At 38.8% G+C, this 20,316-nt stretch overlaps 1 protein-coding gene and 1 long non-coding RNA gene across 9 annotated transcripts in view; one reads left to right on the top strand and one right to left on the bottom strand.

Moving 5' to 3' along the window:
* The window catches only part of PRKAG2 (protein kinase AMP-activated non-catalytic subunit gamma 2), a 353,035-nt gene that overhangs the window by 239,472 nt on the left and 93,247 nt on the right, over nt 1–20,316 (top strand). The gene's annotated exons all lie outside the window — the stretch shown is intronic.
* Nucleotides 8,500–20,316, bottom strand: part of LOC105744451 (uncharacterized) — a 28,482-nt gene continuing 16,665 nt past the window's right edge. Inside the window, exons 2-3 of one of the 2 annotated variants that reach the window (XR_011648901.1) lie at nt 14,536–14,661; nt 8,500–12,884 (exon numbers count right to left, since the gene is read on the bottom strand). This is a non-coding gene — a long non-coding RNA (uncharacterized lncRNA). The remainder of the gene's footprint in view (nt 12,885–14,535; nt 14,662–20,316) is intronic. The other variant, XR_011648900.1, reaches the window with a different exon arrangement.

Below are 20,316 nucleotides of genomic sequence, written 5' to 3'. Positions count from 1 at the left end.
TGGTCAATAAGTCTATCCTTGTGCCAATACCATGCAGTTTTGACCACTGTAGCTTTGTAATATGCTTTAAAGTATTGTAGTGTGAGTCCTCCAACTTTATTCCTCTTTTTCAAGATATGTTTGGCTATTTGTGGCCCATTACCATTCCAAATAAATTTGATAATTGGCTTTTCCATTTCTGCAAACGATGTTTTTGGAGTTTTTATTGGGCATGCATTCAATCTGTAAATCAATTTGGGTAGAATTGACACCTTAATGATATTTAATCTTCCAATCCATGAACATGGAATGTCCTTCCATTTAATTAGGTATTCTTTTGTTTCTTTTGGCAGTGTTGTATAGTTTTCTGTGTACAAGTCCTTTACATCCTTAGTTAAATTTGTTCCTAGAAATTAGATTCTTTTAGTTGCTATTGTAAATGGATTAGTTTCTTGATTTCTTCCTCAGATTGCTCATTCCTAGTGTATAGAATCACTACTAATTTTTTTTTTATTGATCTTATATCCCACCACTTCACTGAACTTATTAGCTCTAGTAGATTTGTTGTAGATTTTCAAGACTTTATATATATATAGGGTCATGTCATCTGCAAAGAGTGAATATTTTACTTCTCCAATTTGGATGCCTTTTCTTTTTCTTGCCTAACTGCTTGAGGAAGAACTTCTGACACAGTGTTGAATAAGAATGGCGACCATGGGCATCCTTGTCTTGTTTCAGATCTCAGAGGGAAAGCTTTTAGACTTTCACCATTGAATGTGATGTTAGCTGTGTGTTTTTCACAAATGCCCTTTATCATCTTGAGGAAGTTTCCTCCTATTTCTATCTTTTGAGGGGTTTTTATCAAGAAAGGATGCTGAATTTTGTTGAATGCCTTTTTTGCATTAATAGAGACGATCATGCAATTTTTCTCCTTCAATCTGTTAATGTGACATATTACATTAATTGACTTACCTATGTTGAACCATCCTTGCATACTTGGATAAAACTTACTTGATCATGGTGTATAATTCATTTAATGTGTTGTTGGATTTGATTTGCAAGTATTTTGTTGAGGATGTTTATATCTAAGTTCATTAGAGAGATTAGTCTGTAATTTTCTTTTCCTGTAACATGTGACTTTGGTATTATACTGATGTTGGCTCCATAGAATGAGGGTTTTTAAAAAAATTTTTGGAAGAGTTTGAGTAGGATTAGTGTTAGTGTAGAGGTTTTTGATGACAGATTCAGTTTCATTTCTCATGACTGGTCTGTTGAGGTCTTCCATTTTTTCTTTCATCAGAGGTTGTTTGTGTGTTTCTAGAAATTCATCCATTTCATGTAAGTTGTCCAACTTGCTAGCATACAATTTTTCATAGTGTCCTCTTATGATCTTCTTTATTTCTGTGTAGTCAGTGGTGATGTCCCCTCTCTCACTTGTGATATTATTTATTTGCATCTTCTCTCCCATTTTCTCTGTTAGTCTAGCTAAGGGTTTGTCAATTTTATTAATCCTCTCCAAAAAAAAATCTGCTTTTGGTTTTGTTAATTCTATTGTTTTGGTTTTTGTTTTGTTTGTTTTCATTCTCACCTTCATTTGTTTGTGCTCTAATCTTTGTTATTTCTTTCCTTCTGCTTGCTTTGGGATTAGTTTACTGTTCTTTTTCTACTTCCTCCAGGTGTACAGTTAGGTCTTTGATTTTAGTTCTTTCTTCTTTTTGAATGTAGGCATTTAGGGCTATAAATTTCCCTCTCAGCACTGCCTTCACTGTATCCCCTAAGTTTTGATATGTTGTGTTCTCATTTTCATTTGCCTCAAAATATTTACTGATTTCTTTTACATTTTCCTCCTTGACCCACTGATTGTTTAAGAGTATGTTGTTTAACTTCCATATATTTGGGAATGTTCCAGTTCTCTGCCCATTGTGGATTGCCAGCTTTGTTCCATTGTGGTTGGAGAAAGTGCTTTGTATTATTTCAATCTTTCTAAATTCATTGAGACTTGATGTGTGACTTAACATGTGATCTATCTTGGAAAATGATCCATGAGGACTTAAGAAGAACATATATCCTGCTGTTTTGGGATGCAATGTTCTGTATATCTATTTGGTCTAGTTCCTTTACATATTATTCAAAATCTCTGTTTCTTTAATGATCCTCTGTCTAGATGTTCTATTATTGAGAGTAGTCTATCAAACCCCCCCTCACTATTATTGTAGAGGCATCTATTTATCCCCTCAGCTTGGCTAATGTTTGCCTCATGTATTTTGAGGCACCCTGGCTAGGTATATAAATAATATGATTGATCTTTTTTCTTAGTAAATTGTCCCTTTTACTGACATATACTGTCTTTCTTTGTCTACTGCAACAGTTTTGCATTAAAAGTCTATTTTGTCCTATATTAGTATAGCTACCCCAGCTCTTTTTTGGTTACTGGTTGAGAGGAAAATCATTTTCCAACCTTTCACTTGCAACCTGTTTGTATCCTTGGGTCTAAGGTGAGTCTCTTGGAGAAAGCATATAGAGGGATCATATTTTTTTTAATCTATTCTACCAATCTGTGTCTTTTAATTAGGGTGTCTAACCCATTAACATTCAATGTTATTACTGTAAAGGCAATACTTACTTCAACCATATGTTGTGGCACTTTGAAATTATTTTATGAACCCCAAAAAGAGAAATATTATACTTGTAAACTAATCTTTTCCTCTGTGTGTGTTATCTTTTGATTACAGTACATTGTTGAGGGGCCTTTGATTATATTACTTGATAAGATCACTTTAGGGCTTTGGATTGGACTACATCAGTGAGGCATGACTCAGGTTGAGGCCCTGTCCCCTTACTGGGTCTGATATAAAGGGACTCACACAAACAAAGATAGGGAAGAAGGGAACTGGCATATTTTTGATTCAGCAATGTGAGAGAAAGGATTGCTTAAGCAAGAAGCCCTCAAGAGGCTGGGCCCATGGAGCAGCTCAAGAGGAGACCAGCCTTGCTATATGCCTGATAGCTTACAGCTCAACTTGGGAAGAGAGTGGACCAGCCAAGCCTGATATAGGAAGCCCAAAGAGACAAGCCCTGTGTCAGCTTTCAGCTGAAATCAGGAAGAAAGCAGAGCAATTGAGCCTACAATAGGAAACCCAGCAGGGAAAAAGATTCCAAACAGAGTTCACCCACCATCTTGCTTCAACACATGACTTTGGTGAGAAAGTACCTCTGATTGTGCCTTAGTCTGGACTTTTCACAGCCTTGGATCTGGAAGTTTTTACCCCAAATACCCTTTATAAAAGCCAACACAGTTGTGGTTCTTTGCAATAGGCAGCACTTTGGCAAACTAAAACATGTCATATCTTATTTTTGTTTCTCTTTTTATCCTTTTAGTTACCCTTACTAATAATCTTTCTTTCTACACTCTCCTTCAGACTTCTTTCTACTGTCTTTTCCTTTCAGCCTACAGAACTCCCTTTAGTATTTCTTGAAGGGTAGGACTCTTATTGATGAATTCTGTCAATTTCTGTATATCTGAATATTTTTAAACTCTTCTTCATTTTTAAAGGACAGTTTTGCTGGATATAGAATTCCTGGGTGTCAGTTTTTCTCTTTCATAACACTGCCTTCTCACCTCTGTGGTTTCATATGTGAAATTGGCACTTAATCTTATTGAGCATCCCTTATGTGTGATGGACCTCTTTTCTTTAGATGCTTCCAGGATTCTCTCTTTATCTTTGGTGTCTGACAATCTGATTGGCATATGTCTCAAAATAGATCTGTTAGGATTTATTCTGTCTGTACTACACTGTGCTCCCTGGATGTGAACATCCAAGTTCCTCATAAGAGCTGGGAAATTTTTGGCACTTATTTCCTTATTTCCTTAAAAACTCCTTCTTTCCCCTTTTCCATCTCTTTTCCCTCTAGGACACTCATAATGCATATGTTTCATGCTGTCATTCAATTCCCTGAGTCCTTGCTTAATTTTTTTCCAATTTTTTCTCTGTTCTTTTATCTGTGAAATTTCTAATTTCTTATCTTCTAATTCTCTAATTCTTTTCTCTACCTGTTCAGATATGCTATTGTGATTCTAGTGTATTTTTAATTTCTTCTCTTGTGCCTGACATTACCAAAAGATCTGTTTTGTTTTGGGTTTTTTTGTATGTTTAAAATTTCTTCTATATGCTGACCCATTGTCTTAATATCCTTTATCTCTTCCTTCATCTCCTTGAATTGATTTAGGAGATTTGTGTGGACATCTTTGATTATTTTTTTTCTAAATTCTGTGTCTCCTCTGGCTTTTTAGTTTGTTCCTTTGACTGGGCCACATCTTCTTCTTTCTTAGTACAGCTTGTAATTTTTTGCTGATGTCTAGGTATGTTTCTCTTGATGGGTTTACTCTATTGGTCAGTTTCTCTCTCTTGCCTAGGGTTTTATTTTTGTTTGGTTTTGTGTTAAGGCTCTTCTTTGACACTTGGTTCCAGTTATTCCATAACTTGGTTCCAGTTATTCCGTAACAGTTATTCCATAACTCATTTTTAATTGAAAAATTAAAAGAAAAAATAAAAGATTTGGAAAGAAAAAAGAGGAAGAAGGAAAAAAGAGGAAACAAAGAAAATTAAAAAAAAGAATAACAAGAAGAAACAAACAAACAAACAAACAAAAATGGGCCTCCCTCTCAGGCTACTGGTGTCTGGCTATTCTCCTTGCTGGCCACCCGTACCAGCAGATCACTCCACATCTCCACTGCTCCCAGAATGCCCAGAAGGGGAAAGAAAGAAAAAAAACAGGCCTCCCTTTCAGTCCACCAGCATCCAGCCAAGTCTCTCTAAGCCATCCACCCATGCCGATTGCCTTGTGGCCCTCTGCTCCCCTGGTACGTGGCTAGGTACCCCCTCACTGGCTATCTGCACCAAGCACTGCCATGACCCCAAGTCTTCCCCTATGCCTGGCAAGCCTCCCTGTCTTCCTCCCACTTCTGGAGGATGAGTGCAGCCTGCCGCTCCCTACTCCACTGTCCTACTTGTTGTATTTTATCATATAGCTTTCTGGTTATCTTCCTAATATGAAATGCAGCTTAGTAGAACACAGAATTAAAAACAAAAATCTCAATTGCTCGTGACTTAAGTGGTTCTTGAACAACAATGAAAAAAGACATTTTGTCCACCTCCATACTGCGGTGAGATGGAGCAGAGTTAATTTTCTCCTAATTCTGGTAGCAGCAGCAACAGATTTTACGTACTGAGGAAACTTGTAGAGCTCCAGGTTCCTAAGGGTAGCTTGGCTAGCTTATGCACATTGTGGGAAGAAATGCAAGTGGACATTATTTTGATACAAAACTGTAAGCCCAATGGTAGAGACACTCCCAGTGTACTGAATGCAGAGGCTCACCTGGCCTGAGGAGGGATTAGAGCTGGGGTCAGGGAAGGCTTCCTTCAGATTATGTTAGAACTAAGACTTGAAGGAGTGGAGGAATTAGCATGTGTAGTGGCCTGTTGGATGTGCAGCAGGCAGGGTCTACTCTAAACAAGCTGTTTGGAGTCATGCAGTGACTAAAGGAGTTGACAAGGTCTTTGAAGGCCTCCTGTGCCATGCTTAGATGCTTTGTCTTGATGCTGAAGGTCAGGCATGCATACTGGCATACTGTCAGCTTTCACTGGTGGGCCACCAAATTGTTACCAATGTGTAAAATTTCTTTTTAGTACAATACATGTACATTAAGGGATACCTGCAGACAACAAGTTGAGCAGAGATCAGTTAGGTATCTTAGAAGCTTATAATCAATTTAGAAAGCACCAAATACAGAGCACATGCTCCCTGGAACAGGCCAGCACATTGCCTCACAAGAGTATGGTGGGAGCACTTTTACTCCAAACAGCAGTTTGTGCTGAGGGGATTAACTGAAGTGGGCAACAAATGTAAATACCTTAAATTTAAAATAAAAAATGGGATACATCATAGGAACAATCATGCAACAATTATTGCTGACATGGTCAGAGGTATTTTCAGCCTTATAATTTTCTTCAAGATGCACCAGATAGTCTCATATACTACAGTGTACTGAGGATACCAGAGGGTGGAATCACCGTTGGCTTTTCATTGCCTGTACTAGCAGTGGTTTGCAGAGGAACAAGCTGCATTTTATAGGGTTACTCTAATAGCAAGACAGAGATTGAAATTCATGGGGGAAAGAATAAGCAAGATGACCAGTGAAGAGAGTATTACAGTATCCAGTGAGAGATGGCAAAGGGCTCGATTAAGCCAGCAGGAATGGAGATTTAGAGGCAGGGAGTAATGATAAAAGTATTTAAGAGATTAAAATAGGCGGACATGATGACTGGACCAGTGGCATGTGGAAGGTGACTCTCTAAGGTAACTCTCAAGTTTCTAGCATGAATGAATGTATGGCAGTTTGATTAATTTAGATAGAAAAATCCAGGAAGGGGAAGTAGATCTGAGCATGTCAGATAAATTCCATTTTGGGCACTTTTTTTTCATTCCTTTGAGACATCAAATAGAGATATCAGGGATTGGGTATATTTAAGTCTAGAGTGGAGAAGCAAAGATTAGAAAAATGATTCTCTCTGTCCATTTTATTTGCCATGTATTAAGCCAAAGAAATCAAGGGTCTGTATACCTTCTACCTCTATGACTGTTGATGCAGGGAAGAAAACAAACATAGTTTAATTCTAATAAAAGACATTTCTTTACCAATGCAGTTGTATGAAAATGCATTTTGGAGACTGTGATGGTTAGGCTAATGTGTCACCTTGGTTAGGTAATGGTGCACAGTTGTTCTGTCAGCAAGCACTGGGCTAATTGTAATACAAGGGCATTTCATGGACTTTAATCATCAGTCAGTTGATTGCATAGATGGCTGGTTACAGCCTCAGTCAACTGAGGAGATTGCAGTCAGCAATGAGTGACATCTCATTCAATCAGTTGAAGGCCTTAAAAGGGGAAGTGATTTCAGCATTCAGAGAGAGAATTCCCATCCCTACTTCAGATAGCCAGCATCTCCTGGGGAACTCAACAAGGACCTTCATCAGAGTCTCTGGCTTACAGTCTGCCCTATGGAATTTGAACTTGCACATCCCCATAGCCATACTATTTACAGATATCTCCTTTTGGTTCTGTTTCCCTAGAGAACCCTGACTAATACAGAGGCTGAACATTAAACAGTGGAAAAATTACTGTACCTATTCACGTGTCCTAGGTAGCCTTATCTCAATTTGCATTTAGATGGGAATTCCTTCAGCTGAGAACCAGGATTGTCCCCTAACTCATAGCACTTAGAAAAGCATTAACTTCAGCTAGTGAAGTATCACTGGTACAAGGGTGACACAAACCATAACACCAATATTAATAGTCTTCCCTTAATGACCCATAGAAATTAGCTGTTGAAATGGTGGAAAAGTTTAGAACAAGCTTCCTTTAACATCTTTCTGAGAAAGGAGTTCATAACCTGTTAATGAATGACTGCCCGACTTCTCTGGCAATGCTTGAGTAAACCTGTTTTAAGAGGTTATGTGTTGTAACCTTTCCCCCTCCTATTTTTCAGGTTTAGCACAGAACCCTAAAGCACTCTTATTGTGGTCCTGATTAAGAATGACAGCTGTTCATCTTGAGCATGATTTTAAAAAGAGGTATATTTTATTCAGAAAAAGGGAAATTAAAGCAGCTGCTTCAATAAAAAGCTCTCTAAGGAACCACACAGAGGAAAAAAGTCTAATGTGATTTCTACATCTCTGCCAATGATTTTCCTCTTTGCACACTGTGTCAAAAGCAAATTAAAATCCCACTGCTTATATTAGTTTATTCACAAAATGGTTAACCTATTCAGTTATCTTGGTTTAGTACATCAAAGCCATAAATTCCATTCACTTTTTTTGCATTTAATTTTTTAAAATTAGCTACATCTGGGGAAGTACTCATCTCCTTTAAAAAATAACATTCCTCTGATTATAAAAGGAAAAGTATAAAGAAAAAGGAACATTCAGTCTCACCAGTTCTAAACAAACAGTTCAATTGCAATGTAGTAGTTTTTCCCTTGCCTTGGTTGTTCCCTGTGGCGGCTTGCTCGGTCAGTAGAGGTGGGGTCTGGCTGCGGACGAGGGGTCGGTCCAGCTTTGGACGAGGGGTCGGTCCAGCTTTGGACGAGGGGCCGGTCCCGCTTGGGACGAGGGGCCGGTCCCGCTTGGGACGAGGGGCCGGTCCCGCTTGGGACGAGGGGTCGGTCCGGCAGCAGACGAGGGGTCGGTCCGGCAGCAGACGAGGGGTCGGTCTCACAGGGGTTGTGCGGTTCGGCTGACGGGGTCGCCCGGCGAAGCCGGCGACGAAGGGGTCGCCCGGCGAAGCCGGCGACGAAGGGGTCGCCCGGCGAAGCCGGCGACGAAGGGGTCGCCCGGAGAAGCCGGCGACGAAGGGGTCGCCCGGAGAAGCCGGCGACAAACTGGGGACCAGGGAGGCCAGGCCCTTGTCGGGGGCTCTCAGGACTGGAGGGCGCACGGCAGAAGAACTACCGCGGAGACAAGGTAAACACGCAAGTCCACTTTATTGAGGGAGAGGCAACAGTTTTATAGGGGCTGGGGAAGGCTGATTGGTCGAAGCCACGCCCTGCTCTGATTGGTTGCCGGAGAAAGGTCAGTGGGAGGTGCTGGACGGGGGAGGGGTGGTGGTTAGGGATTGGCTGTCGCTGTTGCTGGGGGAAGGGGCAGGGTTTAGGGATTGGTGGCTGCTGTTGCTGGGGTGGAGGGCAGACTTGAGTTTCCCGCCCACGCCTGGCTGTTGCTGCTGTCGGGGGGAGGGAAAAGGGCAGACTGGATTTCTCTGCCCACGCCTGGCTGTTGCTGATGTCTGGGTGAGGGAAAAGGGCAGACTGGATTTTTCCACCCTGCGCCTGCGCAGGGAGAAAGAAGAAGAAGGGTGCCGCCCCACAGGCATCATGTGGCGCCATCCGGGAGGAGGGGCGGCCGCGGAAGCATGGCTGCCGAGAAGGGGAGACCCGAGGACACTCTGCGCCCATGCCGAGCTTCCTTCAGGGGTGGCGGTGAGTCCGACCAGCCACCCTATTACAGGGGCAGCGGCTTGGCCTGTCGCGGCCGCTCCCCCGCCAGGCCAGCAAACCACACTTCAGCCCGAGGGGTGACCGCAGTTCCCTTTATATACAGATACAGAAATAGAACATGTAATATCAGTAGATGGTATGTATTGTCTAGCAACTTAGCTTTTCAGATAATATGATAATCCAGCCCCTGTCTTCAATTTACATACTAAGTTTGTTGGGAAAATGTCATTCTTAAAAGTCTTTTATAAAATTGAATAGTTACACAATATTATCACTTTATACTATTCAAATCATAAAGCAAACTACTGGTCTAATATAGTAAACAACAAATGTTACATATAGTTAGGAAAGCATTTCTAACTTACCAAAAGTCATTGGATAGAAAGCATATTGAAATTTGGATTTTGAAAGGGCAATTTCAATGTATTTACCCACTAGCAGTCAGATTCTTTTAAGATGCTGAGTATGTTATACAATACTAAAGTATTTGGGAGACCATAAAGAGTTTTTCCCTGCCCCAAACTCAGCTGCCCATTTGAGAAGTCAGGTGAGCAGGAGAATGGAAAAAATGTTTTTTCCTTCTTAAAAAATCGGTCCTCATTCTTAGACTTGAATCTCTGGCCTTTCACTTTTATTATGTCTATAAATTAAAGATTGGTTTCGTGGGGTTCAAATACCAATTTATGTTTTTGCCATCCATGTATAATATTAGGGTTGGGTTGTATTATCAATATGGTTAATTCTTTTTCAGAATGTGGGAATGAATTGCTGGCATTTTTTGACTTTTGGAATAATTATGTGTTCAAACACAGCTACTGGAAAATATATGCTTAATTCATTCAGAATTTTTCCTACTCTACCCCCTGAGGGGCTGTAGAGAGCTCTACATGCTGAAATAATAAAGAAATTATCTTCAAATTAGAGGCTCAGTCTTAGTGTGCAGGAGTGTGTGATCTCTGTTCTCAGAGCACGTCTGCAGATGGGCCTGCGTTTTCACATTGCCTACCCACTTATTCAATTTTATAAATGGACAATTAAAGAAAATGACTATTTTCCCACTGGGCATAAACTGTAGACAACATTTACCTCATGCTTGAGGTTTGTATGTATCTACTTAGTGACCATGCTAACAATTTCTAGTATTACAAAATGTGAGTGATATGAGAAAAAAAGCCTTCAAGTCAACATAAATACTTGTCCATTGCCTTTTTTTTTTTCAAGATTTATTTATTTATTTCTCTCCCCTTCCGCACTCCCACCCGGGTTGTCTGTTCTCTGTGTCTATTTGCTGCATCTTTTTTGTCCACTTCTGTTGTTGTCAGAGGCACAGGAATCTGCGTTTCTTTTCTTGTTGTGTCATCTTGTTGTGTCAGCTCTCCGTGTGTGCGGCACCGTTCCTGGGCAGGCTGCACTTTCTTCACACTGGGCGGCTCTCCTTACGGGAGGCACTCCTTGTGCGTGGGGCTCCCCTATGTGGGGGACACCCCTGCATGGCAGGGCACTCCTTGCACGCATCAGCACTGTGCATGGGCCAGCTCCACACGGGTCAAGGAGGCCCGGGGTTTGAACTGCGGACCTCCCATGTGGTAGACAGACACCCTAACCACTGGGCCAAGTCCACCGCCTCCATTGCCTTTTTTAGAAGGTGGAAGAAGCAAATATAAAGTGCTTTTAAAGTCAGCAGCTCTCAGGACTTACAACTCGGTCAGCATTGAGCTGGTTGTCTGACTTAAATAGATGGAAGTGCACAATCCACGGACATCCCTGGACAAAGCAATGTCCAATTTGTATTTTTCTGAAAAACTGAGGGAAGAGGCATAAGTAGTAATAGAAAAGAGAATATATTGCCTGGATAAAACAAATAACAAAAGAAAGCCTACTGAAAACAAAATTTTAGTTTAAGAGACTGCTTTTTAAATAAGCCACCTGGACCAAATGTGAGAATATTTAATTCTACCTACAAATATATTTTCATGACTCGTTGAGTGCATAGAGTAAGGTCAAATTTGGATTTCAGTTCAGACAGCACTGTAACTAAGGAATTTGAGTCATGGTTGACTGGTCAGTCACAAGTTCTCTCACTACTTAAGCTGAATCTTCATGAAGCTCAACATGGTACCATGAATTCTGTAACCATCAGTCATATTTCATTCTCTTCTCTTTCAGTCTTATTCAATTAAATTCTGAATTGACTCAGAAGATCATTGTCAGCCAGTAATTACCAGATTCTGAACTTTATTTCCTGCCTTATCCTTTAATACAAACAGGCAGCAGCTGAGACCATATAAACTGGCTTCGCTTATTCATCTGCTTCAGATGAAATGATTGTAATACCTTGTGCTAGGCACTTAGTGATAATAGCTGTAGTTTAGTTTAAAATCATCTTAAAACATGTTCCTCATTAATACGTTTGAGATAATCTTATTTTATAGTGTTTCAGCATGGCGTTCTCATCCCTGATACTGAATTTAATCAAACACATTTGGTGGTAAATAATTTATGAAAATGTTGTCATTTTCAGTCTTAAAATGAATTCAAATGATGTGTAGAACAACTCTTTATAGATGTTCTTGAATTTATGGAATAAATTTATTTGCCATTCTTTGACTATAATATATTCATCTTCATTTACAAATAAAAAGAAGCAATTTGCATGTTTGATTTCTTAAAGCAAATGCAGATACTTTGACTTCCCACTCTAACAACACAATATAGTAGTTTTTGCTGACTGGTTTGTAGATTGTGAAGTTAAGGACCTCTATTTAAACCCACTTATTGATTCCTATAGTGAGTCGGGCATCACTAGTTCAATAAATTCTCATGCCAGCACTGCAAAATAGTTATTGTTATCTTTAGTGGTTTGGAGCTGTATATACCCCCAAAAAAACATGTTCTTAAATTTAATCCATTCCTGTGGATGTATACTCAGTATAAGTAGGACCTTTTGATGATGTTACTACAGTTAAGGTGTGACCCACCTCAATCAGGATGGATCTTAATCCTATTACTTGAGTGCTTTATAAGAGAATGAAATTCAGACCAAAAAAAGCAAGCCATGGAAGAAAGAAGCTGAGATCAACAAAACCCAAAGAAAAGGGAAAGATAAGCAGATACTGCCATGTGGTTTGCCATGTGGCAGAGGAGCCAAGGATCATCAGCAGCTGGTCTTCAAAAAGAAAGCATTGCCTTGATGATGCCTTGATTTGGACATTTTCCTGGACTATAACCATAAGCAAAGAAATTCCCATTGTTTAAGCCAACTCATTTCATTATATTTGCTTGGAGCAGCTTAGGAAACTAAAACATTATCTGCATTTTGCAGATTAAGGATCAAAATTCAGAGAAATTAAGTAATCTGCTAGAGGTTTTATGACTAGTAAATGGTAGATACATGATTCAAATTGAGAGATCATACTTTGAAACCTATGATCTTTTCTTTAGCAAATGGCACTCCCACCCCACCTGAAATAAGAGTAGCTAAAATTTCTGAGGACCTGGCATGTGCAAAGAACTGTATAGGCACATTGCACACATTAGCAGGAGGCTCAGAGGCTGATTTTATGAATGGTCAGACAGCTAACATGTAGTGGAGCTGGGGTACAAACTCAAGACTGTTGACTGCCGAAGGACCGGAGCCTTGAGGTTAAAATGCACCTTGTGGCCCCTGGCTCTATTTGCTTTCTCCTTCTGATACATGCTCTGGTCATATTTTTAACCTTGAGAAAATTGTTCAAAATCCTAATTAAAATTAGTAACAGCTGAAGCTCTTGACAGTTCACTCTTTCTTGACTTTTGAATTCCACGATGTTGCTTGAATCAAACTGGTCAAATACAATCAAGTCACCTTCCATTCCTAAATCATGAAACAACAATAACAAAAGAGAAGACAAATTTTGACTTTCTTTACACATGTGGAGACATTGGCAACTTTTTCCCTAGCTCCTTATAAATGGATTGAGTCCTGCAAAGATTTATGCTTCTTAACATGTTGTGGAACTAAGATAAGGTATTTTTCTTTTTGTCATGAGGCACATTTTGTATTGCATCCTTTTAAAATGTTTCAGTTATTTCCAGTTTTTCCTGACTCATCAGACAGCCCATTTATATTTCTGTATGGCCTTGATAAACAACGATGTACTTAGAAATATTTTTTTTAACTTAACTACAACAATTAAACATAATACAGCGCTGCTAAGATTTAAGGCTTTAAACAGCTAGACCGAATCTTCAGTCATTATAATTTATTCACTGATAAAATATCTCAGCGTTTAAAAAGTAAGTCATTGGTTGTTAATCAAATGTATAACATTAGGCTTGTCTGGTGGTTAATAAATAGTATGTTTGAGATGGTCTGACTTAAAATCTAGGCTATGTGAAGGTGTGATAACAGTTTATTGAGCTATTACTAAAAGTGTTGGCACTGATCTAAGTGCTTTAGGTTTCATTAACTCATGCAGTCTTTCCAACTCTAGGAGATAGGTACTATTATAATCAGCATTTTACAGATAAGGAAACTGAGGCACAAAGAGGTTAATGGCCAGCTTCAGGTGTCTGTGACCTGTGCAGTCCCACAGGGCCCTGTGATTAGAAAGTCCTCCTGCTTGGGTTAAAGTTCTGCTGTAATCATCTTGAAATTTTTTATTTTTTAACCAGGGGCCCTGCATTTTCCTTTTGCTCTGTGCCCTGTCAATTATGTAGCTGTTCCTGGAGGGAATAACTTGCTTAAGTAAGAGCCAGGATTAGTTCTAGGTAATCTGGCTCCAGAACCCACGCTTTTCACCCTTGTTAAACTGCCTCTCTGAGAGCAAGTTGAGTCAGAGACAGGCTGCTCAATTGCAGAGCAGCTGCAGACATTTCTTCGTCGCAGAGCTCCTCTGCACATGCGCAATTCTATATGGTACTTTTATGGAGTAGCACCGCTGAGTGATTAATTTAATGATGCTTAATGATTCTGAAAGGGAGTCAGCTAGTCTCAAATTATTTTAAAGAGAAAAATGGGAAGAACAGTGTGGCAGTATAGTCATGGGTGATACCTCCCCAGTGGCAGTGCACAGTCGCCCAGCTTTGGGGTACTCTAAATTTATCTTATTTTGGGTCCTTGAAGGCCATAAAATAATTCTGAAGAATGCCAAAAACAAAAAAACAAAAAAAAAGCCAACAACAAATAAGTAGAACTATTTTCCCTATTCATATATTTCCTCAGTAACACCCTTAATTTGTGCAACCCTCCTCAGGTTAAATTTGGGAATAACTTCAATTTGGAGAGTGAATTCAATAACCATCACAACATATCCTGAGCTTCTCTGACACTTCTCTTCCTCCTCCTTTATTTTGTCTCATTTTACTGTCTCTGACAGCTTCTGATATATGGCTGAGTACAGTAAAAATTTGGGAGAAGAACGATAAGGAACAGCAAGCTGTCCCTTCACACCACTGATCCCTGAAGTGAACTGCTTTTCATTTGACTCTAGATGACTGCTTTTTAAACCTAAGATGCTGCTCACCTACAGAGTTTCGCCTGGCTTTCAGGAATGTTCACGCCATCTCTTTTCTCCTGGCTGCTCAGGAGTCTGAGTCGTTTCATTAGTTGAAGCGCCTTCACCAGCAATCTGAAGGTAGGCGCCACCAGGCTTTGGAAGGTCACAGGTACAAAAGAGAAGGGAGGAAAAAAAGTCCCTGAGTTGCTGGGGATAATGAATCTTTAGAGCAAAACAAAACAAAAAAACACTTGTAATTGTTTTAAATATTCGATTGTTTAAAAAAAAAAAAAAGCCTACCTCCAAACACTGTTCAGGATTATTACAAGAAAAAAATACTAAATCAAAACTAAATTTTCAAGTTGCATGTTTAAAAGGTTATAAAAAAGTAGAATACTAAGTCACAATTTTTGGTGCCTTAGCAATAAAAAGGAGTTGGCAAAGGCCTTAAGTAAATAATCACATAACTTCCAGAAGCTTTTGAATCGTATTTACATCCACATTTGCATGGATTTTGTTATCCTGTCAACCTTCTTTTATTGGCTTTCTTTTGCCTTCATAAAGACTTAATGGCTATATTTAAAGGCTTCCTTTGATGAGTGCTTCAAGTTTTAATTCTTCTTGAAAAACTCATTTTCAACTGAAATGGGGGCATGGGGACTCTGGCTCAGAGACATCAGCTCTGCAGGCAAGGGTGTGAACTTGAAAGTTAATTTATAGAGACCCCTGATCCTCACCCTCATAAGATGATAAATCTTCTTTTTGTTGATACTTGCATAGGGGAGGACAGGTTTTGAAAACAGGGATTCAGTGAAAGCCTAGATACAGATAAGTGGGACCCCTTCCTGGCTCCCTGTGCTCTAACTTGGCTCCCAAAATGCTGGCAGCCAGGCTAGTGCCACGGCCAGCCACCCAAGCAGAAAGGAGGACTTCTCTTTAGAGAAAAGACCTGCAGATGGTGGAAGTTTGGGCTTACCTCCTTTATGACTCTAGGCATGAAGCCCACCAGATAATGATCCCTGCCCCTGCAGGCAGATCTTCCAGTCTGGGTATCACCATTAACCGTGACAGTCAAGGAAAACCAGGTATTTGAGGAAAACCTTTATTATGAAAGATAGGGACAAAAGCAAGAAGAAAAGGGGAACTCTGGAGAAGCAATAAAGGGAGTAAAAGACACTGTGTGAAATAAGAACAGGATGTTATTTTATAAAAAGAGTATTCTGAGATCAAGAGTTCTGGAAACTAAAATTATGAAAACAGATCTATATATATATTCATACATACACATGCACTGGAAGATAAAGTTGAGGACATCTCCCATAAAAGAGACCAAAAAAGATAAAAATTGATTAAAAAGAAAGAAAGAAAATTAGAAGATTATAAGGGAGTTCCAGAGAGGAAGAAAAAGAAAGACAAATACAAGAATCAAAGAAAAAGGTAATCCTCCATAAATGAAAGTCATGGATTTGATATTACAGCAAACAAAAGAAAATTTTAAAAGAAGAAAAAAAAATAGAAAAAAAAACAACAAACAAATAAGAGTGAAAAAGAAAACAGATACCCACACCAAAGCACAGCATCATGAAATTTAAAAACCACAGGAATAAAGAAATACTCTTCAGGGAAGCAGATTTGGCTCAGCAGATAGAGCATCTGCCTACCACATGGGAGGTCGAGGGTTCAAACCCAGGGCCTCCTGACCCGTGTGATGAGCTGGCCCATGCACATTGCTGATGCATGCAACAAGTGTCCTGCCACACAGGGGTGTCCCCCACATAGGGGAGCCCCACGTGCAAGAAGTGTGCCCCGTAAGGAGAGCCGCCATGCACAAAAAAAGTTCAGCCTGCCCAGGTGTGGTGCTGCATGCACAGAGAGCTGACGCAGCAAGATGACACAACAAAAAGAGACACAGATTGCTGGTGCCGTTAACAAGAATGGAAGTGGACACAAGAGCACACGGTGAGTGGACATATAGAGCAGACAACTGGGGGGGCAGGAGAAGAGAAAAGAAAATGAAAGAAAGAAAAGGAAAAGGGAAGGGAAAAAAAGGAGGAAAAAAAAAAAAAGGAAATGCTCTTCAGAGCTTCCAGAGAAGAGGTAGGAAAAAGTTTACATTAAAAAAAAAATTATGAATCAGAATTTCAAACACCGGGAGCTAGAAAGCATTGGGGCAATACTTTCAAAACTGAAGGGAGCAAGGACTCAAAGAGATACTTGTACACCAGTGTTTATACCAGCACTATGCACAATAGCCAAAAGGTGGAAACAACCCAGTGTCCATCAACAGATGAACAGATAAATAAAGTATGGTATATCCATACAGTGGAATACTATTTAGCCATAAAAGGAATGCAGTTCTGATGCATGCCACCACATGGATGAACCTTGAAGACATCATATTGAATGAAATAGACCAGGTACAAAAGGACAACTATTATATGATTCCACTTACATGAAATATCTAGAATAAGAAAGTTCACAGACACAAAATAAATTAGAGGTTACCAGGGACTGTGGGGAGGAGAATGGGGAGTTATGCTTAAAGGATAAGAGTTTCTGTGTTGGTAATGGAAGACAGTAATGGTAGCACGCCAGTGTAAAAGTAATTAATACCACTGAATTGTATACTTAAAATGGCTAAAATGGCTAATTTTATGTTATATATATGTTACCACAATTTTTTTTTAAACCTAAGGGGAGATGATTTCAGATTTGTCTGAGCATAAAATTGAAAGCCATTCTCAGACATGAAAGTCTCAAAAAATGTTACCTCCCCATGAATCTTTTCTCTGGAAGTTATGAGACGATATAGTCCATCAAGATGATGAAGCGAATTAAGGTCAAGGAATCAGGAGAGATGGCAAAGGGTAATGGGGAAGGGAAGTTGCAGTGGGATAGCTGTATGGCAGGTCTAGAGAGCTACTAGTACAGGTTGGAACAAGGAGATGGAGAGCCTGGAGAGGTGTCTCCAAGAAAAGAGTTAAACTGACAGATAACCTGATGTGTCCGATCATATGGCAAGGGATTTTCTGACTTTGTCAGAGAGTTTGGGGATGAATTTGTCATTGATGCATAGAAAATAAAACTCTCAAAATAAAATGGTACAAAAAGGAAAGTGAATCATAGTACATTATATGATTCAGCTCAGGTATGAATAATATTTACACAATCGTAATGTTGTTAAACCTGGAGTATTAATCTAATAAAAGTAATAACTCAGTATGGACGATGAAAACAGAGGTAGTATGTGGGAGAGAGAACCTGAGAGTGATCATCTTGATGTTCTGCCTAGGAAGTAAATAGAAATGGCTTAAACTGGTAAGTCAAGAAATAAGATGTAACTTAGTATTTTAGCAGGTTGAATTAAAGAACAGTAGGAAAAAACAGCTAAAAATTATAAGCGATCACCTCTGGGGAAGAAGAAGAAGAATCAAGAGTGGAAGGGATAGAATGAGGGGACTATTTTGTTATGTCTCATAGTTCTTTTTAATATTTAAAATGATGTATCTATTCATTTGAGGATAAAATTAAATGGGGGAGAAAGGCATTCCCTCTCTTTGACATATCTATCATCTGCTAATAGACATTGTGTAAATTTTTCAGCATGGTTAGACTTGTTTATATAAAAACAGATAAAGAAAAATCCCAGTATTTATAAAACACCAAGAAATTCTTCTCATTTTGAAAACATCACAGTTTAAAACATCAAAAATAATGATAATTTATAAAACACGTACAATTATATCAATATATGAGGGCATTTACCAGCTTAAATAGGATTCAATCTTTAGCATTAAAATTGATAAATTTCTGTTATTATATGTATGTGAAAGGATCAAACTGATTTAAACTCCTCCTGTAGTGGGAATTGTACTAAAAGAAAAGTCTGCAAGATTACAAAAAAAAAAATTTCCAAGCAACTAATGCCAGTCCATCTATAGACATCTTTCTAACCATGACTAGGATCCTGGTAGCCTGAGGTTATACACAGCTGTCATATTAGGAAATAACCAAATTATGCATGTTTTGTAAATTATTCAAACATATTTTATAAGGACAATTTTGAATCCGTCTTCAAACCGAAGGCGATTTAAGCTATATTAGTCAACACTGGAAGAATTTAAAACGCCTTGTGGGAAACAGATGTGGTTCAAGAGATTGGCCTCCTGTCTACCATATAGGAAGTCCATGGTTTGAATCCTGGGGCTTCCTAATGAAAGGCAAGCTGGCCCACATGGAGAGCTGGCCTGAGCATAGAGCTGACCCACGCGAAGTACTGGACCACATAGAAAGCTGGCACAGCAAGATGATGTAACAAAAAGAGACACAGAGGAGAGACCATCAGAGACTCAGCAGACCAGAGCACTTAAGGTAGTGCAAGAAATTGAGTACCTCTATCCCACTCCAGAAGGTCTCAGGAATGGTTCCCAGTGCAACCTAAAGAGAAAACAAGCAGACACAGAAGAATGCACATAGAGCAGTCAGCGAGTGCAAAACAACATGGAGGTGGGGAGAAATAAGTAAAATAAATCTTTAAAAAAAATAAAATGCCTTACACTTTAAAATTTATTATGTTGAAAGCACTTAAGTGGAAATCTGTCTTATAAAAAACAATTTCATAGTGATTTTCTAACCTGGAAAAAGCTGTTAATATGACTGGGGTAAAGGAAATAGGACTTTGTGGTTTATAAAAGGCAACATAAGGTTTTCTCTTTTAATAACCAAAGTGAGTTTCTCAATAAAAATAGAAATGTCTATCTAACACAATTTAAGGGCATTAAATCCAGAGAAAAAGAGTAAAACAGTATTTCATTTCATTTTTATTAGTATATGAGTTATTTCTGAGAGGCAGGTTTTGCTTTTGTGAAATTAAACAATTCTCACACTTAGTGTGGGTTCTATCTATTGATATTTACCATTTTAAAAATGAAAGCTGAGAAACTTTAAAAATATTAATATATCAAAAAAGACCATAATAAACTCATTACATATTATCATAAAAGTATTTTTATGAAAAAAACTATTTTCAAATAAGGAATGAGGAGAATGGCACAGCTTTTTATTACTGCAAATCCTTTTAATATCTGGGTTAAAAGGAGACTGGGATTCCATTTAATGTATTACCATATGTTGTTTTGGTTGAAGTATGTGAAGAAAACACAGCTTTACCCAGATTTATAGGTAGAAAAGGGAGGAGTAATTTTAATGGCTCTTTCAGATAAATTGTGGATAGTCTTCTTCACAAGTGATAGTTTCTTAAACATTAGTTGTAATATAGAATCTGAACCCGTCAACCCAATGAACTTTCATACTCTGTTTAATAAAGCCAATTATATTAAAACCCATTATTGGTCTGTTATGCACTCTGAATGAATAAACCCATGCATGACACTAATCTGGTATGTTAGTCATTATTTTGGAAAGTATTTGACCACTGACTTATACAGATCTTCTAAATGTTGAACAGATTAATTACACATTGCAAAAAAAACACACCACATTTATTAATGTCACCACTGATATGCCCAGAAAAAATTTTAAGTACTGGGAGACAATCAAGCTCATTGTGGCAGACATGAGTTTTCCAAAATTCTAATTTCTGCCTGAAAACTCAAATTTTCTCATTAGCAACAAATACCATCAATGGTTTTCTGTGAAGTGATAAGCTCACTTCGTTCATTTTGGAAAAAATAACTGCCAAATATCCAAGTCTGGATACTTTTTCAGTTTTTCAGTATTCCATGAAAAAAGCAGCTAAAACACACAAGTGATTTTCCTCAAGAATACCATCATATTTTGGTATGCAAC

This window comes from Dasypus novemcinctus, chromosome 5, assembly GCF_030445035.2.
Source record: "Dasypus novemcinctus isolate mDasNov1 chromosome 5, mDasNov1.1.hap2, whole genome shotgun sequence".
NCBI lineage: Eukaryota > Metazoa > Chordata > Mammalia > Cingulata > Dasypodidae > Dasypus > Dasypus novemcinctus.
Note: the sequence above shows the minus strand (reverse complement) of the source record. Positions and strands in the feature narration are given on the sequence as shown.